Source organism: Lissotriton vulgaris, chromosome 10 (assembly GCF_964263255.1).
Source record: "Lissotriton vulgaris chromosome 10, aLisVul1.2, whole genome shotgun sequence".
In the NCBI taxonomy this organism is placed as follows: domain Eukaryota; kingdom Metazoa; phylum Chordata; class Amphibia; order Caudata; family Salamandridae; genus Lissotriton; species Lissotriton vulgaris.
Window position 1 is genome coordinate 845,499,199 of NC_141698.1, and position 20,939 is coordinate 845,520,137.

Genomic DNA, 20,939 nt, shown 5'->3' on the forward strand with positions numbered 1-20,939 from the left:
TGCATACAGTAATCCACAAAATAGTTCAAGAACTGAACATTTGAGCTAAATGTGAAAACTTGTTGTAATAGGTTTAGTTCCAGTTTAGATCAAACTTTTTCCCAGAGAATTAACTCCTTCTTTAGTCGGCTTCTAATGTAAAGGCAACAGAAGCAAACACTTTCATCGATCAGAGAAATACGTTTATGTGAGGAGCATCCTGTCTGAAGCCATTCCCAAATATCAGTGTATTTACCAGTCCTTCCCATTAAGCCAAAATATACCATTTACACAGGTCCTCTTGAAACAAGGGAATGGACAATGCTTTCCACTGCCACTGTGTGTGGGCCTGTGTGCATATATACAGAAACACGTCAGGAAAAAAACAGCCAGTGACCTGATTTGAATAACAGGATTGCTATGGCATTATCATGAGTGCAGGCTCTTTTCTTCTTCTGGAGGGAAACTTGCTTCTTGTTTTAGCGGCGTGTTCCTGCCGCAAGTCTGCACCACCGGTAAGAGCTCCATTATTGCCTTTGAGTACCATCGTTGGAGGAATGCTGCATGGATCTGTTTAGCCTGCATGTACAGAGCTTTTAAACAGAACGATATTCTGGCTTCTATTTTTTAAAGTACCTCATGTTGCTGTTTACAACAAATGATTGGATGGCCAACTGGGGCTCTATAAACTGTTTGACATGACAAGAACCATCATACTTGTTGACGCACGAGGGTAGCCACAAGAGGTCGAACACTTTAAAATGTGAAATGGAACTTGGTGTCATTTGAGCAAGTCTGCCACCACCTGTGAACGAGGTCTGAAGAGACCGAAACAGGAAAACAACAGCCGATGGCCTGATTTGAATATAAGGGTTGCTGTGGCCAGATCGTGAGTGCAGGCTCTTTTCTTCTTCTGGAGGGAAACTTGCTTTTTATATATATATATAAAGAATGTGGTCAGTGACGGGGATAGCCTGAGGTGGAGAGGCAGGGTATTCCAGGTTTTGGAGACAAAGTAGGAAAAGGATCTTCCTCTAGTCCTGGCCTTGTGGATTTGAGGGATGGTAGAAAGGGGCAGTTGGGGTGGAGTGCAGGCGTCTGGTGGGTATTTGGAATAAGAGGCAGTGGTTCAGGTATGCTGGTCCGGCGTTGTGGAGGGCTTTGTAGGTGTGTGTGAGGAGCTTGAATGTGACTCTTTTGTTGACTGGGAGCCAGTGGAGTTCTCATAGGTGCTCAGATATCTGGCTGCAGTGGTGGATGTGGAGGACCAGTCTGACTGTGGTGTTTTGAATGTTCTGTAGTTTCCTGAGGAGTTTCTGGGTGATACCTGCACAGAGTTTGTTGCCGTAGTTGAGTCTGCTGCTGATGAGTTTGTGGGCAACCATCTTTCTGTCCTCAGGGGGGATCCATCTGAAGGTCTTTTGAAGCAGGGGAAGAGTGTGGAAGCTGGCGTTGATCTGGTGTTTCATAGTGAGCGAGGAGTGCAGCATGATACAGAGGTTTCTGTGTGGTCCGTGGGTTGGGCGGGTCCTAATGCAGCAGGCCACCAGGGGTCGTCCCAAGAGGAGGTGTTTAGCCCCATGATGAGGACTTCAGTCTTGTCCGAGTTGAGCTTGAGGCAGTTGTCTCTCATTCAGGTGGCAACGGCCATTCATCCCATTGTGGAAGATGTTTCTGGTGATTGTGGCCTTGTAGGTGAGGGAGAGGATCAGCTGGGTGTCGGCGATGATCTAGAGTCCGTGGTTCCTGACTATGGCTGCGAGTGCGCCATGCAGCTGTTCAAGAGGGTGTGCTCAAGGAAGAACCCTGGGAGACTCCACAGCCAATCACTGTGTGTTCTACCTGTGAGGAAAGAACGGATCTAGTCCAGGGCTTTGTCACAGATGTCGATGTTATGGAGTTTTGTGCTTAGGGTGAGGTGGGAAACAGTGTCCAAGGCGACCAAGAGGACCAGGAGGATGAAGGCTGATGTTTCTCCTGAATCGAGGAGGGAGCAGATATTATCAGTGGCAGCAAGGAGGGCAGACTTAGTGCTTTGGTTGCTTCAGTAGCTGGATTGAGAGGTGTCCAGGACGTGGTTGGATTCAATGAACTCGGAGAGTGGGTGTGGATGGCCTTCTATAGTTAGGAAATAGGATTTAAAAACCTTAGAAATTCACTGAAAAAAAAGGGCACAGGGTCCTTAAAGTTAGGCTCAGGTTTCGCTCGTACAAAACTATAGAAGTTAAGCAGTTATAGTTACCTGAGCTAACTATAACCTATGCCCCCGCAATGCACTGCTTGTGACCTCAAATATTATATCACTCATGACACATGTTTTTTATTTTTCCAGAGCCAATCACAGATCACCTATTTTCTGCAAATAAACACAACTTAATTTTAGCTACCCGCATATTTACACCATCCAAAGAAAAATGTCTTTTTAATTAGAGTCTGCACTCTATTTCAACTGCCTTTCATTTTGATAACTGTCTCTTTTAGAACAGCCTTCTGCTGAATGGTAGTCCTCCTTGCCTTTAAAGTAGAGTGTATATTGTAGCTCATATGTTTGTGTTGTGGGCCAGAGAGTATGACAGTAAGAGTACAGGGACTTGGGTTTGCCTAGTGTGGACAATACTTGGGATGGCCAGAGAAGGTTCAAGTGGTTGAAAGCATTGCGGACTCCCAACACCCAGACCTCATTTATGTGTTTTGTGGTAGCAATTATCTAGGCACATGTCCTGGGGTATGACCGGAAATCCTGATGAAGGATACCTTTGGTCAATTAAGGGCAATATTCCCTCACACGGACTTGGTGTTTTTCAACCTCTGCCAAAGGCATAAATGAAAGTGGTCAAACAAATTCTGTCCACGATAGACAAAGCCAGGAAACATGTCAATAAAACTGTTTGTGCATTCCTCAGAGACCAGAACATGGCACAAGAATGTATGCTTTGACATGCGCAGCATCTAGAAGTGATGGAGCTCATTTCACAGAGAAAGGCAACAGAACGTTCATTAACAGCTTGAAAGACTGCATCATGTTTTATGTGTAGTAATTATCTACACCTGCTTTTCCCAAACTGTGGTCCGCGGACCCCCAGGGACCCGTGAGACATTCCCAGGGGGTCCGCAGGGCCGCAGGGGGCACAGCAGCTGGGGAAATGAGTGGAACAGAAGGCAAAAGGGGCACAAAAACAAGGAAAAAACGTGTGGCACAGAAGGCAGAAGGGCACAAAAAAATGAGCGGAACAGAGGGCAGAATGGCATAAAAAACTACGGGAAACGGAGTGGAACAGAGGGCAGAAAGCCACAATAAACGAGTGGAATAGAGGGAAGAAAGGCACAAAAAACCAGTAAAACAGAGGGCCGAAAGCCACAAAAAACGAGTGGAACAGAGGGCAGAATGGCACAAAAAACGACGGGAAACGGAGTGGAACAGAGGGCAGAAAGGCACAAAAAACGAGTGGAACAGAGGGCAGAAAGCCACAAAAAACTAGTGGAATAGAGGGCAGAATGGCACAAAAAAACGGGTGGAACGGGGGGCAGAAGGGCACAAAAAACGAGGGGAAAACGAGTGGCACAGAGGGTAGACGGGCACAAAAAACGAATGGCACGGAGGCAAAATACAGAATACAGAAATATAGGGGCAGCTAAGAACAGAAGGCAGAATGGGCAGAGAGGCACGGGGGCAGTGAGGGAAACAGAAGGGAAAACTCGGCAGAGACGCGGGGCAGCGATGGGTACAGAAGGGAAAACCGGGCAGAGACACAGGGCAGCAGGGGGTACAGAAGGAAAGACCGGGCAGAGAGAGCACAAGGACAGCGAGGGGAAAAGAGGGAAGAAAAAGGGGCACAGACAGTGCTTTAAATGCAGAAAAAAAAGTGCAGGTACTCACCAAATTGAGCTATGACCAAAGGGGCGGGCGAGGAGGTGGGTTAAGGGGTGGGGCTACTGGCCAACATTTACAGGAATCGGTGTGGTATGTAACTGGTGGTGCATAGTATGGTAGCGCACTGTCATTTAGAGACAACACGTCTTCCATTTTCATTACCACTAAATTTGCACAGATGTAGTTTTACTGACAAAAACTATGCAGCGCACCAAGGATAATGTGTGGAATTGGGTTACAGCCAGTGAGATATCCAGTGTACTATGAGCCTAAGTGCAAGGGAGGAAATTACCACTTACCCCTGTTTGATCTGTGAAATACAGCAATAACCTGGTTTCAATGGACCCCAGGCCTCTGTGCCACTGCATCTGCAGCAACTATGGAAGTTAGACCCCTGATTTTAGAGAATATTTAGCTTTTGCGCATCCCCCAGTAAAGTATTCTATTCAATTCTTCCATGACACTTCAGAATAACAAAAGGGCTGCTTCATTTGTCCTTTCTAGTTCTAAATTTGAAATATTTGTACAGTGCATTCACAGGTATTTATGTTTACAAGCTTTCAAAAATGCTCTCACCCTGCAGTCGGGGAAAGAAAAGTAAACATCAATCTCCATGTTAAAAGAATAAGCAGCAATTTGTTCGATGGTATAGCCTCACATTCAAGCACGTTGGCAAGAGAAAAGACAACATTTAAAGGCATCTATTTGCTCTTTCATCTTAACTCCATTGTGGTTATGTTAACAGCTAGAAACACATATAGAATACAATATGCCTGACAGTAGCATAGTATGCTCACTGGGCATCATCAGCACTGGCATCACTGAAAGTGGCATGTCTAACTTATCTTTTTCAAACCCCCTTTGCAGAAAACAGAGTCGATTGGGATCAGAAGGCCTCAGGGCCGATGAACTCGAAGTAGCAGAGAGAGCGAGCACTGCAGGGTCTTTGCCATATGCAGAGTCTCCACCAGGGTAGAGGTTTCCTCCAATCGGGCCAGAGTTCCAGGGAGGCTGCTCAGGCCATCTGATGCCCCCACCTCCTTCCCACCCATTATGAGCTCAATGTTCCATCTCGGCAGGGGGGAAATGAATCAGGTAAAAGACACTGTCAGACCCCAGTGGCAGGGAGGCTTCGAGTTGAAAATGGCCCATCTGGTGTCCTGGGTTTTCAGCATAGCTGTATGGATGGGAGGCCCGACTGCTGGAATCTGCTTCCTGGATTGGTGGTGGATGTAGGAATCCAGTCCTGGGCCCCCTGCCTGGCACTGGAGGGAAACCTGATATTCAGGCGCTGCACCTGGCTGGTTCCTTGTCAATGATCCTCTGCTGCTTTGGCAAAGATGGAAGGCCATTTCAAACTGCCTATTTAAAGTGCTTTTATTCCTTCATGCCACACAGCTACAGGGGGGTGGTGACTTCACACATTTTGCTGATGCGAAATAAGGGTCACTGCCCGTGTGAAATGATGATCATATGAGCATGCACTACGGAGTAGAAATGCTGTGCATGCTCTCATGATGACCATTTCATGAATACCAGTACTCTCCGTGGGCACTGAGAAGTTCTGGTACTCAGAGGGGGAAAAAAAAGAATTGCTGGTACTCAGTACCGGTGAGTACCAGCCCATTTAAAGCACTGGGCATGGACCACGTACAGGCAGTGGGGGAAGACAGACAACAGCAGTCACAGACACAACAATGAAAATACAGGCAATACAATAAAAGCAATAAAGGCATATGTGTATAGGTTACCGTTACTTGGCAGGCAGGTAAAAATAGATGCAGCCAGGATCAGCAGTAGGATTTTCGTGCTGCTGTCTGATTGCTCACTTTCCACAAGCCCTTGGGTACCACTAAATAATACACTGCTGTATGCAAACATGTCGATGCCAATAGACCCAATTCAGGTTGTCTCCCTCTTGAACTTCAAAAGGCGTTTTTTAAAAAGAAATTTAAATTGTACAAATTGCTTTGGGGTCCCCGGCTTCCAGTAGTGATTCAGCGGGGGTCCTCAGGAGTCAAAAGTATGGGAACCACTGATCTACACACAATAAACACAAAGGCACTTCTAAGAGCCACCCCGTTTCGCAAACACTTGTTCATTGAATTTATTTTTCAACTTTACAAATCCATCGCAAATCCACAAAGCAAAAAGACACATTGAATATATAACAACATTTTTCGGATATACGACTTACTGATTGACTCAGCCAATAGCTGTGTTAGTATAAGTGTCTAAGTGCGTCTGTTATGTGATGTGTAAGTTTTGGAGTGAGTCTGTGAGTGGCTACATAACTGTCTGAATCGGTCTTTGAGTGAGTGTATGAATGTCTAGGTGGGTTTGTGACTGGATTTGTGAGTGTCTGAGTGGGTCTGTAAGTCACTGTAAGAGTGTCTGAGTGGGTCTGCGAGTGAGTGAGTGTGAGAGTAGCTAAAAGAATCAGTGAGTGGGTGAATAAGAGTTGGAGTGGGTCGGCCAGTGTGAGAGGGTCTACGTGAGTCTACCAGTTGGTGTGAGAGTTTTTAATGGGTTGGTGAGTGGAAGTGAAAATATCTGAGTGTGTCTGTGAGTGGGTAATAGTGTCTGAGTGGGTCTGTAAATGGGTGGGTGAGTGGCTGTGTGGGTCCGTGACTAGGTGTGTGAATGTCTTCTGAGTGGGTTGGTTAATTGGTGTGAGAGTGTCTGAGTGGGTCTATGAGTGAGTATGGGAGTGTTTGTTTGGGTCTGTGAGTGGGTGTAAGAGTGTCTGTGTGGGTCTGTGAATGGGTGTATGAATGTCTGCGTGGAATGTTAGTCGATGTAACAGTGTCTGAGTGGGTCAGCAAGTGGGTGTGCCAGTGTCTGAGTGGGTGTGTTAGTGAGTCTGTGAGTTTCTGAGTGGATCAATAACTGGATTGAGTGTGTCTGTGAGTGGGTGTGAGTGTGTCTGAGTGGGTCTATCAGTGGCTGTGACAGTGTCTGATAGATGTGTGAGTAGGTACGTGAGTGTCTGAGTGGGTCAGTAAGTGAATTCTGAAAGTGTCTGATTGAGTCTGTGAGTGGGTACAAGATCAATCAATCAATCAATCAGTGACACTTATAAAGCGCGCTACATACCCGTAGGGTCTCAAGGCGCTGGGGAGGGGGGGTGCCGCTACTGCTCGAACAGCCAGGTCTTCAGCTTCTTCCTGAAGGAGAGGTGGTCTTGGGTCAGGCGCAGGTCGGACGGGAGGGAGTTCCAGGTCTTGGCGGCCAGGTAGGAGAAGGACCTTCCTCCTGTAGTCGCTCTTCGGATGCGGGGGACGGCGGCGAGGGCGTGGTTGGCTGATCGAAGGTGGCGTTTGGGAGCGTAGAAGTTGACTCGGCTGTTGAGGTAGCTCGGGCCTTGGTCGTGTAGGGCTTTGTGTGCGTGGGTGAGGAGGCGGAAGGTGATTCTCTTGTTAATGGGGAGCCAGTGAAGGTCTCTCAGATGTCCGGAGATGTGGCTGGATCGTGGGATGTCGAGGATGAGTCTGGCTGAGGCGTTTTGGATCCGCTGGAGTCTCTTCTGGAGCTTGGCGGTGGTCCCGGCGTAGAGGGCGTTGCCGTAGTCCAGTCGGCTGGTGACGAGGGCCTGGGTGACGGTCTTCCTGGTCTCTGTGGGGATCCACCAGAAGATCTTCCGTAGCATGCGTAGGATGTTGAAGCACGCCGAGGAGACGCTGTTGACTTGCCTGGTCATGGAGAGGGAGGAGTCCAGGATGAAGCCCAGGTTTCGTGCATGGTCTGTCGGTTTGGGTGCGGTGCCCAGGGCGGGAGGCCACCAGGAGTCGTCCCAGGCGGAGGGTGAAGAGCCCAGGATGAGGACCTCCGTCTTGTCCGAGTTCAGTTTCAGGCGGCTGGTCGTCATCCACTCGGCTACCTCTTTCATCCCTTCGTGCAGGTTGGCTCTGGCGGCGGCGGGGTTGTTGGTCAGGGAGAGGATCAGCTGGGTGTCGTCGGCGTAGGAGATGATGCTGAGGTGGTGTTTGCGTACGATGGCCGCGAGGGGGCTCATGTAGACGTTGAAGAGGGTGGGGCTCAGTGATGATCCTTGGGGGACGCCGCAGATGACTTCGGAGGCCTCTGACTTGAACGGTGGTAGGCGGACTCGCTGTGTTCTTCCGTCGAGGAAGGAGATGATCCATTCCAGCGCCTTGTCCTGGATTCCGATGTTGCTGAGGCGCCGTATTAGGGTGCGGTGGCAGACCGTGTCGAATGCCGCGGAGAGGTCTAGGAGGATGAGGGCCGCTGTTTCTCCATTGTCCATCAGGGCTCGGATGTCATCGGTGGCGGCGATGAGGGCGGTCTCGGTGCTGTGTTTGGCTCGGAAGCCGGACTGTGAGGGGTCGAGGGATCCGTTCGTCTCGAGGAAGGCGGCCATCTGCTTGTTGACGGTCTTCTCGATGACTTTGGCTGGAAACGGGAGAAGCGAGATGGGGCGGTAGTTCTTGAGGTCGGTGGGGTCCGCTGTTGGTTTCTTGAGTAGAGCGCTGAGTTCGGCGTGTTTCCAGCTTTCGGGGAAGATGGCGGTGTCGAAGGATGTGTTGATGATGTCTCGCAGGTGGGGTGCGATGACAGCGTCGGCCTTGTTGAAGACGTGGTGAGGGCAGGGGTCGGTTGGTGATCCGGAGTGGATGGAGTTCATCGTGCGGATGGTGTCTTCTGTGCTGATCGGGGTCCAGGCGTGGAGGGTGGTGGTGCTGGGGGGTGGCTGGTCGGTCGTGGTGTGCGTTGGTTGGTTGTTGAAACTGCTGTGTATGTCCGTGATCTTGTTGTGGAAGTATGAGGCGAGGGAGTTGCAGAGGTCTTGCGATGGGGTGATGTCGTTGTTTCCTGCGCTGGGGTTGGAAAGCTCTTTCACGATGTTGAAGAGTTCCTTGCTGTTGTGTGCGTTGTTGTCCAACCGGTCCTTGAATGCTGTTCTCTTGGCGGCGCGGATCAGCTGGTGGTGTTTCCGGGTGGCCAGTTTGTAGGAGGTCCTGTTGTCCGGTGTCGGGTCCCTTTTCCAGACTTTCTCGAGGGCTCGGCAGTTCTTCTTGGAGCTCTTGAGTTCGTATGGGTCTGTGAGTGGGTGCAAGAGTGTCTGAGTGGGTTAGACAGTGCCTGAGTGGGTTAGTAAGTGGGTGTAAGAAGGTTGTATGATAGAAGCACAAATGGTTTTTCCATGCATGCCTCTACAATACAGCCCAAGCACAAATGCATCTTAACCATGCATTCCTTTACCACAAAATCTCATGGTATAGGCATGAATGGTAAAGGTTTTTTGGGCTAAAGTCACCACTACTGTGTCTGCCCCCAGACCACCCCACCCCTGTCCTGTGCTGTCCCTTAAACTATCCAAACCTCTTCTACTGGGAATTAATATGGAAACACACTTTTTGTACCCTCCCTTTTTCTCGGCCCCTGCTAGACAGATCATCCCAAAACTTTCCATGCACAAAAAGACAAAGTGGGGCACTTTTTCTGGAAAATGTCATGAGGTGCCAAAGTTATAAGTAAGTAAAATAAAATTTTCCTATGGAAACTAGGTCCAAACTATGTGTACCTACTGGCTACTATATATATACATATATATATATATATATATATATATATATATATATATATATATATATATATATATAAGTCCAAAGATTACCTCAATGGGGCATCCATCGTCTCGTGGGGGTGGCGCGCTGCCGGTGAGGTATCCGGTAGTTAATATGCAATGCAAAACGGCGTCCCAAGCGCGCACTCAGGCACAGCAATAACCACACCAACAAATCGGGTCTGCCAACAAGTAGGGTTTATTCACGCCATAAGCCCTACGTGACGCGTTTCGCACTCCGTGAGTGCTTGTTCACACAATAGTCCTCAAAACAATTGCTGTATTTACCGTGTGTGCATACTAAACATCAAAGATGGACTCACACGCCTAACCTTAGTATTGGAGGCGCCATCTTTCAGTGGGTTTACCTGAATGGTAAATACGACAGTTATACAAATTCTCACTTGTATTTATAACATACAGTAATTACCTGTTATATACAACTAAATTAATGTACATGTGCAAAGATTCACATTTTAAGGTCGTCATCCCACTGCGACATTATTTACAATAAATATACATTGGCCTGGACTTATATTATAACTCATGCATATAGTCCATTAATGCGAGTTGTATATTGCAAACAGTTCTAAAACGAACCCACTCGAACTGGCTTAGAATGTGGACCTAGTGATTGGGTTATCCAGTCACGTGCTTATTATGTTAGCGCGTGATTGGCCAATGAAACCCCCTCGATCCCACTCGAACTGGCACAGAATGGAGACCTTGTGATTCGGTTATCCAGTCACGTGCTTGTTATGTTAGCGCGTGATTGGCCAATGGAACCCCCTATGGTTCCCTTGGTAACTGACTCGCTTGGCAGTAAACAATACTATTGTATTGTGGCCCCGTAAGTGCGCCGGGCCGCCTGGATGAAAACTCACAGATATTTAAATATCCCCTGGATAGTGGGTATGCGAGAGCAGTTGTATACGTATAATTAAGGTCCGTGCTACCAGTTCCCTTGTTAGTGGGGAAGCCACCGGACACCAGCTATCTAGACTGTCCCGGTCAAAAGCACTGGCACAATGTATAAATGTTCACACAGAGACAGCAGGATTGAGGACTATGTTGAGGATCTGCATTGAAAAAACCCAGTTCCAACTAACAAAAAGTGATAAAGTGCACTGTGCTTCAACAAAAAAATATAAAAAACATGCTTGAGCTGAAGAATGGAGAAGGCCAGTGTTGAAAGGACTGGGGTGCTGAATTCATGGACCTGAGACATAGTCCCACCCTTTCAACCTGTGGAAGGAAGCATATGAGGACTAATGTACTGTTGAAATTAAGTTATCACATTAACATTAACACAAAATCATTCATGATGTAAATGTACATTGTATTCCTCATCGAGGTTGTGTCCTTTCGGAAAGCGGGTGCAGAGACCAATTATATATTTCGACTCTCTTTGTCTTAGTCTCAATGCTCGGTTGCCACCTCTAGTGGATAAGATCACTTGTTCAACAATATAGTACCTCAGAAATTTGGCATTGGAAAAATGATGACTCTCGAAATGTCTGGCAATGGGATATTGCTTGTCTTTATTCGTTATTGCCCTGGTATGTTCCAATATCCGTTGTTTGGCCATTTTTGTGGTGCTGCCCACGTACCTGAGTTCACATGGGCATACAAGTACATATACCACAAATGTGGTAGTGCAGGTCAAAAATTGTTTAATGGTTTCCATCTTGTTGGTACTAGGATTCCAATATTCTTTAACCATCTGACTGTTCGCACAGGCTTTGCAGTGCCCGCAAGGAAAAAATCCAGGAAGATCTACTCCCCGAGGTATGATGTCACTGATTAAATTGTGTACTAGTAGATCACTGAAATTGCGGCCCCTGCGGTAGGTGATGCTCGGTCTGGACGGTATGGTATTGCCTAATATGGGATCATTCTTCAGAATGTCCCAATTCTTGGCAATACTTTTCTTTATTTGTTTATGATTGCCATTATAGTCAAGGATGATGCGAGTGACCATTTCATCCTCAATACTTTCATCATCTTTCCTTTGATTGATCAGGAGGTCTTTGCGTTCCACTGATTTCACTCTGTTGATTGCTCTTTTGATTACCCATTTCGGATAACCTCTGTTGGTGAACCTTTGTACCATTGTTGCTTCTTCCTTTTCATAATCATCAATGGTGCTGCAGTTGCGTTTTGCCCTGAGTAGTTCCCCATAGGGGATACTCCACTTCAGGGGGTCAGGATGGCTGCTCAGGGCATGCAGTAAGGTGTTACCTGCTGTTTCTTTACGGAACAGTATAGTTTTGAGTTTGTTGTTCTGAACTTTCACCTTTGTGTCCAAGTATTCAATCTCCCTGTTACTGATGTTACTAGTAAGAGTAATGTTGTTATGGTTGGTATTCAATTTGGAGATGAATTCAATAGCTGCGTTCTTACTGCCCTTCCATATTAGAAAAATGTCATCTATGTATCTTAGCCACATAGTGACATTCCGGAAATCTTCCTGCATATCTGGTCTATTTTTGATGTCAGCCTCCCATGCGCCCATGAACAGGTTGGCAAAGCTTGGAGCAAAACATGTGCCCATCGCAGTGCCATGCAGTTGGACATAGATATCGTCATTGAACAGGAAATAGTTGTTAGTTAGGCAATGCCTCATCATGTCCAAGATCATAGTGGTATGCCCAAGGTACTTCATGTCGCGAGTTTTCAAAAATCTGGCGCTTGCCTCTATCCCTTGAGTGTGTTCTATAGAGGTATAAAGGGAGCTAACATCTAGTGTAATGAGCAGTAAGTTCTTTTCCCACTTGACATCCTTGATTTTGTCCAGGAAGTCTTTGGTGTCACGCACATATGTGGGTAGGCTCCTGACGTATTCCTGCAAAAAATGGTCCACGTATCTGGAGATGTTTTCCAGTACACTCCCTCTTGACGAAATGATGGGTCTGCCCGGGGGATTATGTTTGCATTTATGCACCTTAGGTAGCAAATATAATATGGGCAAGATTGGATAATCACGTTTAAGGTAGCAATATTCCTCCCATTCGATCCATCCTTTATCCTTCCAATCTGATAATTTATCCCAAATTGTGGTAATACTCAGATTGTATTCTTCTCTATTGCTTTTCTTGTACGTTATGCCATCATTGAGTTGCCTCAATGCTTCCCCTATGTACAGGTTTTTTGGTAAGATTACAATATTGCCACCCTTGTCAGCAGGACGGATGACAATACTCTCATCTTCTGCTAACTTTGTCATCGCTGCTTTTTCTGCTGATGAGAGATTATGTTTGAAAACCTTCATTTTTTTCTGCCAGTTCTGACTCCTGTACTGAAGAAGTTCTTTTCCTACCATTTCTTGGAAAGTGTCTATGTTATCGTGATAAAGTTTGGGGCTAAAGGTGGAACGGGGTTTGAAATTACTCCTAGCACTGCTGTCATGTTGTATCTCAAGGGCTTCTAAGATACGCTTAGCTTCTAGGCTAATTTCATGATCATCCATTTCGTTATTGACTTCATCCAATGCCAATAAATTGTCTATATCCCCAATGACTAGATTATCCTCCATCTCTCTAGGATTGGTGGTGCCTACATTCCTGCTTCTAGATGGTTTCAATACATGCCACTTTTTAAGTTTTAATTTCCGACAAAACTTAAATAAGTCAATCTTGCTGTTAACGTAATTCATGGGTACTGCGGGACAGAATGAAAGACCTAAACAGAGAGTACGTTTGTCTTTCATACTTATGTCTCTTGAGGAAAGATTAATAATAGTACAATTTACCTGGTCTTCATCCATCTTTAATATTTCTTGTCTTGGCCCTTCTTGTTTCCCACTTGGCCGCGTGCTCTGTTTCCTCCTCTGTTTGTATTTCTTCCTCTTCTTGTCCCGGTACCTCTTGGCCTTCCTCTTACGGGCGGAGATGTTTGCTGGTTCTTCGCCTGGCGTCGTGCTGAGGCCCTGGTTGTTTGTCGGCTCTGATTCATGAGCCGATACATCTCTAAAAAATTGGGTTTTGACTTTCGGGTTACTCCTTCTGCCGCCATTCCACTGCGTGAGCTGGTTGTGCTGTTGGTCGAATCAGAGTTATCCGTGAGTGATGCGCTTGTGAATTCATCATCCTCATCCAACTCTTCATTGACAGCTCCATTGTTGTTATCCTGTTGCTGTATCTCGTCATACAGATGATCATATTTCTTAGCATGTGTCAGTATTCTTCCTGACTCATAATCTCCGCAGTCTCTGTGGAGTTTGTATTGCTTTCTTCTTTTGATGTCATCCTCTAGTGTCTTGAGTCTTGTTTTCATCTCACTGATGTATTCCACAATGACTCCTTGTTCTTGATGTTTATTCAGCTCTGCTGCAATTTCCTCGATCTCCTTTTTGATTTTTGTTCTGTCCGCCCAGGCGTACTTTACGAGGATTTGCATCATCACTTTGGAACTCTGCGCAGAGTTTGCAGCCCAGTCATCCATCATTTGGGGATCTCGGGATTCGTATGAGGGAGTGATGTAGATACGCAAGCCTCTCGGCACCATATTCTTTTCCAAGTAATCCTCCAGGGAAGTGGCTTCCCACCACTTGGACACCTCGTGTTTGTGAAGTTTTTCATACTTTCTAAGTAAATCCATGATGGGTTTGTTCGCTTTCACAGGTATTGATGTGGATGCGCCCTTTCCTGGCGCCCTAGCGAACAATGATAGTGCAGCTTCTCTTCTCTCCTTCTCATCCTCCATTTCTTGGAACTTGGGATTGAGGCTTCAATCCCTTGACAGGCACAGACTGTGTGGTCTGGTCAGTGTGCCACTCCGAGTTCTAGGAGTTCCCCCTCGTCAGCAACCGGATCAGTTCTTTGTCCGTGCGTATTTACAGCAAATAAAGTTGGCCAAACCTGAAAGGTTACCAGCAGGACTGCGATACTATGGCTGCGTGGAGACTGTAGTCAGGGCAGATGAAGTCTCGAATCCCTCTGCCCTTGGCTTGTTTACTTCGCTTGCAGTGTAGATACAACCGCGTTAGTCTCCTTGTAGCCGTGCTGACTGCGTAGATGCCCTCCGTAACATAAGTCCAAAGATTACCTCAATGGGGCATCCATCGTCTCGTGGGGGTGGCGTGCTGCCGGTGAGGTATCCGGTAGTTAATATGCAATGCAAAACGGCGTCCCAAGCGCGCACTCAGGCACAGCAATAACCACACCAACAAATCGGGTCTGCCAACAAGTAGGGTTTATTCACGCCATAAGCCCTACGTGACGCGTTTCGCACTCCGTGAGTGCTTGTTCACACAATAGTCCTCAAAACAATTGCTGTATTTACCGTGTGTGCATACTAAACATCAAAGATGGACTCACACGCCTAACCTTAGTATTGGAGGCGCCATCTTTCAGTGGGTTTACCTGAATGGTAAATACGACAGTTATACAAATTCTCACTTGTATTTATAACATACAGTAATTACCTGTTATATACAACTAAATTAATGTACATGTGCAAAGATTCACATTTTAAGGTCGTCATCCCACTGCGACATTATTTACAATAAATATACATTGGCCTGGACTTATATTATAACTCATGCATATAGTCCATTAATGCGAGTTGTATATTGCAAACAGTTCTAAAACGAACCCACTCGAACTGGCTTAGAATGTGGACCTAGTGATTGGGTTATCCAGTCACGTGCTTATTATGTTAGCGCGTGATTGGCCAATGAAACCCCCTCGATCCCACTCGAACTGGCACAGAATGGAGACCTTGTGATTCGGTTATCCAGTCACGTGCTTGTTATGTTAGCGCGTGATTGGCCAATGGAACCCCCTATGGTTCCCTTGGTAACTGACTCGCTTGGCAGTAAACAATACTATTGTATTGTGGCCCCGTAAGTGCGCCGGGCCGCCTGGATGAAAACTCACAGATATTTAAATATCTGTGAGTTTTCAGTTCAGTTCGAGTGGGATCGAGGGGGTTTCATTGGCCAATCACGCGCTAACATAATAAGCACGTGACTGGATAACCCAATCACTAGGTCCACATTCTAAGCCAGTTCGAGTGGGTTCGTTTTAGAACTGTTTGCAATATACAACTCGCATTAATGGACTATATGCATGAGTTATAATATAAGTCCAGGCCAATGTATATTTATTGTAAATAATGTCGCAGTGGGATGACGACCTTAAAATGTGAATCTTTGCACATGTACATTAATTTAGTTGTATATAACAGGTAATTACTGTATGTTATAAATACAAGTGAGAATTTGTATAACTGTCGTATTTACCATTCAGGTAAACCCACTGAAAGATGGCGCCTCCAATACTAAGGTTAGGCGTGTGAGTCCATCTTTGATGTTTAGTATGCACACACGGTAAATACAGCAATTGTTTTGAGGACTATTGTGTGAACAAGCACTCACGGAGTGCGAAACGCGTCACGTAGGGCTTATGGCGTGAATAAACCCTACTTGTTGGCAGACCCGATTTGTTGGTGTGGTTATTGCTGTGCCTGAGTGCGCGCTTGGGACGCCGTTTTGCATTGCATATTAACTACCGGATACCTCACCGGCAGCGCGCCACCCCCACGAGACGATGGATGCCCCATTGAGGTAATCTTTGGACTTATGTTACGGAGGGCATCTACGCAGTCAGCACGGCTACAAGGAGACTAACGCGGTTGTATCTACACTGCAAGCGAAGTAAACAAGCCAAGGGCAGAGGGATTCGAAACTTCATCTGCCCTGACTACAGTCTCCACGCAGCCATAGTATCGCAGTCCTGCTGGTAACCTTTCAGGTTTGGCCAACTTTATTTGCTGTAAATACGCACGGACAAAGAACTGATCCCGTTGCTGACGAGGGGGAACTCCTAGAACTCGGAGTGGCACACTGACCAGACCACACAGTCTGTGCCTGTCAAGGGATTGAAGCCTCAATCCCAAGTTCCAAGAAATGGAGGATGAGAAGGAGAGAAGAGAAGCTGCACTATCATTGTTCGCTAGGGCGCCAGGAAAGGGCGCATCCACATCAATACCTGTGAAAGCGAACAAACCCATCATGGATTTACTTAGAAAGTATGAAAAACTTCACAAACACGAGGTGTCCAAGTGGTGGGAATCCACTTCCCTGGAGGATTACTTGGAAAAGAATATGGTGCCGAGAGGCTTGCGTATCTACATCACTCCCTCATACGAATCCCGAGATCCCCAAATGATGGATGACTGGGCTGCAAACTCTGCGCAGAGTTCCAAAGTGATGATGCAAATCCTCGTACAGTACGCCTGGGCGGACAGAACAAAAATCAAAAAGGAGATCGAGGAAATTGCAGCAGAGCTGAATAAACATCAAGAACAAGGAGTCATTGTGGAATACATCAGTGAGATGAAAACAAGACTCAAGACACTAGAGGATGACATCAAAAGAAGAAAGCAATACAAACTCCACAGAGACTGCGGAGATTATGAGTCAGGAAGAATACTGACACATGCTAAGAAATATGATCATCTGTATGACGAGATACAGCAACAGGATAACAACAATGGAGCTGTCAATGAAGAGTTGGATGAGGATGATGAATTCACAAGCGCATCACTCACGGATAACTCTGATTCGACCAACAGCACAACCAGCTCACGCAGTGGAATGGCGGCAGAAGGAGTAACCCGAAAGTCAAAACCCAATTTTTTAGAGATGTATCGGCTCATGAATCAGAGCCGACAAACAACCAGGGCCTCAGCACGACTCCAGGCGAAGAACCAGCAAACATCTCCGCCCGTAAGAGGAAGGCCAAGAGGTACCGGGACAAGAAGAGGAAGAAATACAAACAGAGGAGGAAACAGAGCACGCGGCCAAGTGGGAAACAAGAAGGGCCAAGACAAGAAATATTAAAGATGGATGAAGACCAGGTAAATTGTACTATTATTAATCTTTCCTCAAGAGACATAAGTATGAAAGACAAACGTACTCTCTGTTTAGGTCTTTCATTCTGTCCCGCAGTACCCATGAATTACGTTAACAGCAAGATTGACTTATTTAAGTTTTGTCGGAAATTAAAACTTAAAAAGTGGCATGTATTGAAACCATCTAGAAGCAGGAATGTAGGCACCACCAATCCTAGAGAGATGGAGGATAATCTAGTCATTGGGGATATAGACAATTTATTGGCATTGGATGAAGTCAATAACGAAATGGATGATCATGAAATTAGCCTAGAAGCTAAGCGTATCTTAGAAGCCCTTGAGATACAACATGACAGCAGTGCTAGGAGTAATTTCAAACCCCGTTCCACCTTTAGCCCCAAACTTTATCACGATAACATAGACACTTTCCAAGAAATGGTAGGAAAAGAACTTCTTCAGTACAGGAGTCAGAACTGGCAGAAAAAAATGAAGGTTTTCAAACATAAACTCTCATCAGCAGAAAAAGCAGCAATGACAAAGTTAGCAGAAGATGAGAGTATTGTCATCCGTCCTGCTGACAAGGGTGGCAATATTGTAATCTTACCAAAAAACCTGTACATAGGGGAAGCATTGAGGCAACTCAATGATGGCATAACGTACAAGAAAAGCAATAGAGAAGAATACAATCTGAGTAGTACCACAATTTGGGATAAATTATCAGATTGGAAGGATAAAGGATGGATCGAATGGGAGGAATATTGCTACCTTAAACGTGATTATCCAATCTTGCCCATATTATATTTGCTACCTAAGGTGCATAAATGCAAACATAATCCCCCGGGCAGACCCATCATTTCGTCAAGAGGGAGTGTACTGGAAAACATCTCCAGATACGTGGACCATTTTTTGCAGGAGTACGTCAGGAGCCTACCCACATATGTGCGTGACACCAAAGACTTCCTGGACAAAATCAAGGATGTCAAGTGGGAAAAGGACTTACTGCTCATTACACTAGATGTTAGCTCCCTTTATACCTCTATAGAACACACTCAAGGGATAGAGGCAAGCGCCAGATTTTTGAAAACTCGCGACATGAAGTACCTTGGGCATACCACTATGATCTTGGACATGATGAGGCATTGCCTAACTAACAACTATTTCCTGTTCAATGACGATATCTATGTCCAACTGCATGGCACTGCGATGGGCACATGTTTTGCTCCAAGCTTTGCCAACCTGTTCATGGGCGCATGGGAGGCTGACATCAAAAATAGACCAGATATGCAGGAAGATTTCCGGAATGTCACTATGTGGCTAAGATACATAGATGACATTTTTCTAATATGGAAGGGCAGTAAGAACGCAGCTATTGAATTCATCTCCAAATTGAATACCAACCATAACAACATTACTCTTACTAGTAACATCAGTAACAGGGAGATTGAATACTTGGACACAAAGGTGAAAGTTCAGAACAACAAACTCAAAACTATACTGTTCCGTAAAGAAACAGCAGGTAACACCTTACTGCATGCCCTGAGCAGCCATCCTGACCCCCTGAAGTGGAGTATCCCCTATGGGGAACTACTCAGGGCAAAACGCAACTGCAGCACCATTGATGATTATGAAAAGGAAGAAGCAACAATGGTACAAAGGTTCACCAACAGAGGTTATCCGAAATGGGTAATCAAAAGAGCAATCAACAGAGTGAAATCAGTGGAACGCAAAGACCTCCTGATCAATCAAAGGAAAGATGATGAAAGTATTGAGGATGAAATGGTCACTCGCATCATCCTTGACTATAATGGCAATCATAAACAAATAAAGAAAAGTATTGCCAAGAATTGGGACATTCTGAAGAATGATCCCATAATAGGCAATACCATACCGTCCAGACCGAGCATCACCTACCGCAGGGGCCGCAATTTCAGTGATCTACTAGTACACAATTTAATCAGTGACATCATACCTCGGGGAGTAGATCTTCCTGGATTTTTTCCTTGCGGGCACTGCAAAGCCTGTGCGAACAGTCAGATGGTTAAAGAATATTGGAATCCTAGTACCAACAAGATGGAAACCATTAAACAATTTTTGACCTGCACTACCACATTTGTGGTATATGTACTTGTATGCCCATGTGAACTCAGGTATGTGGGCAGCACCACAAAAATGGCCAAACAACGGATATTGGAACATACCAGGGCAATAACGAATAAAGACAAGCAATATCCCATTGCCAGACATTTCGAGAGTCATCATTTTTCCAATGCCAAATTTCTGAGGTACTATATTGTTGAACAAGTGATCTTATCCACTAGAGGTGGCAACCGAGCATTGAGACTAAGACAAAGAGAGTCGAAATATATAATTGGTCTCTGCACCCGCTTTCCGAAAGGACACAACCTCGATGAGGAATACAATGTACATTTACATCATGAATGATTTTGTGTTAATGTTAATGTGATAACTTAATTTCAACAGTACATTAGTCCTCATATGCTTCCTTCCACAGGTTGAAAGGGTGGGACTATGTCTCAGGTCCATGAATTCAGCACCCCAGTCCTTTCAACACTGGCCTTCTCCATTCTTCAGCTCAAGTATGTTTTTTATATTTTTTTGTTGAAGCACAGTGCACTTTATCACTTTTTGTTAGTTGGAACTGGGTTTTTTCAATGCAGATCCTCAACATAGTCCTCAATCCTGCTGTCTCTGTGTGAACATTTATACATTGTGCCAGTGCTTTTGACCGGGACAGTCTAGATAGCTGGTGTCCGGTGGCTTCCCCACTAACAAGGGAACAGGTAGCACGGACCTTAATTATACGTATACAACTGCTCTCGCATACCCACTATCCAGGGGATATTTAAATATCTGTGAGTTTTCATCCAGGCGGCCCGGCGCACTTACGGGGCCACAATACAATAGTATTGTTTACTGCCAAGCGAGTCAGTTACCAAGGGAACCATAGGGGGTTCCATTGACCAATCACGCGCTAACATAACAAGCACGTGACTGGATAACCGAATCACAATGTCTCCATTCTGTGCCAGTTCGAGTGGGATCGAGGGGGTTTCATTGGCCAATCACGCGCTAACATAATAAGCACGTGACTGGATAACCCAATCACTAGGTCCACATTCTAAGCCAGTTCGAGTGGGTTCGTTTTAGAACTGTTTGCAATATACAACTCGCATTAATGGACTATATGCATGAGTTATAATATAAGTCCAGGCCAATGTATATTTATTGTAAATAATGTCGCAGTGGGATGACGACCTTAAAATGTGAATCTTTGCACATGTACATTAATTTAGTTGTATATAACAGGTAATTACTGTATGTTATAAATACAAGTGAGAATTTGTATAACTGTCGTATTTACCATTCAGGTAAACCCACTGAAAGATGGCGCCTCCAATACTAAGGTTAGGCGTGTGAGTCCATCTTTGATGTTTAGTATGCACACACGGTAAATACAGCAATTGTTTTGAGGACTATTGTGTGAACAAGCACTCACGGAGTGCGAAACGCGTCACGTAGGGCTTATGGCGTGAATAAACCCTACTTGTTGGCAGACCCGATTTGTTGGTGTGGTTATTGCTGTGCCTGAGTGCGCGCTTGGGACGCCGTTTTGCATTGCATATA

The 20,939-nt window shown here is 45.7% G+C and overlaps 1 protein-coding gene across 1 annotated transcript in view; it reads left to right on the forward strand.

Annotated features, from left to right (window-relative positions):
- Positions 1-20,939, forward strand: part of CUBN (cubilin) — a 1,372,460-nt gene that overhangs the window by 1,111,464 nt on the left and 240,057 nt on the right. The gene's annotated exons all lie outside the window — the stretch shown is intronic.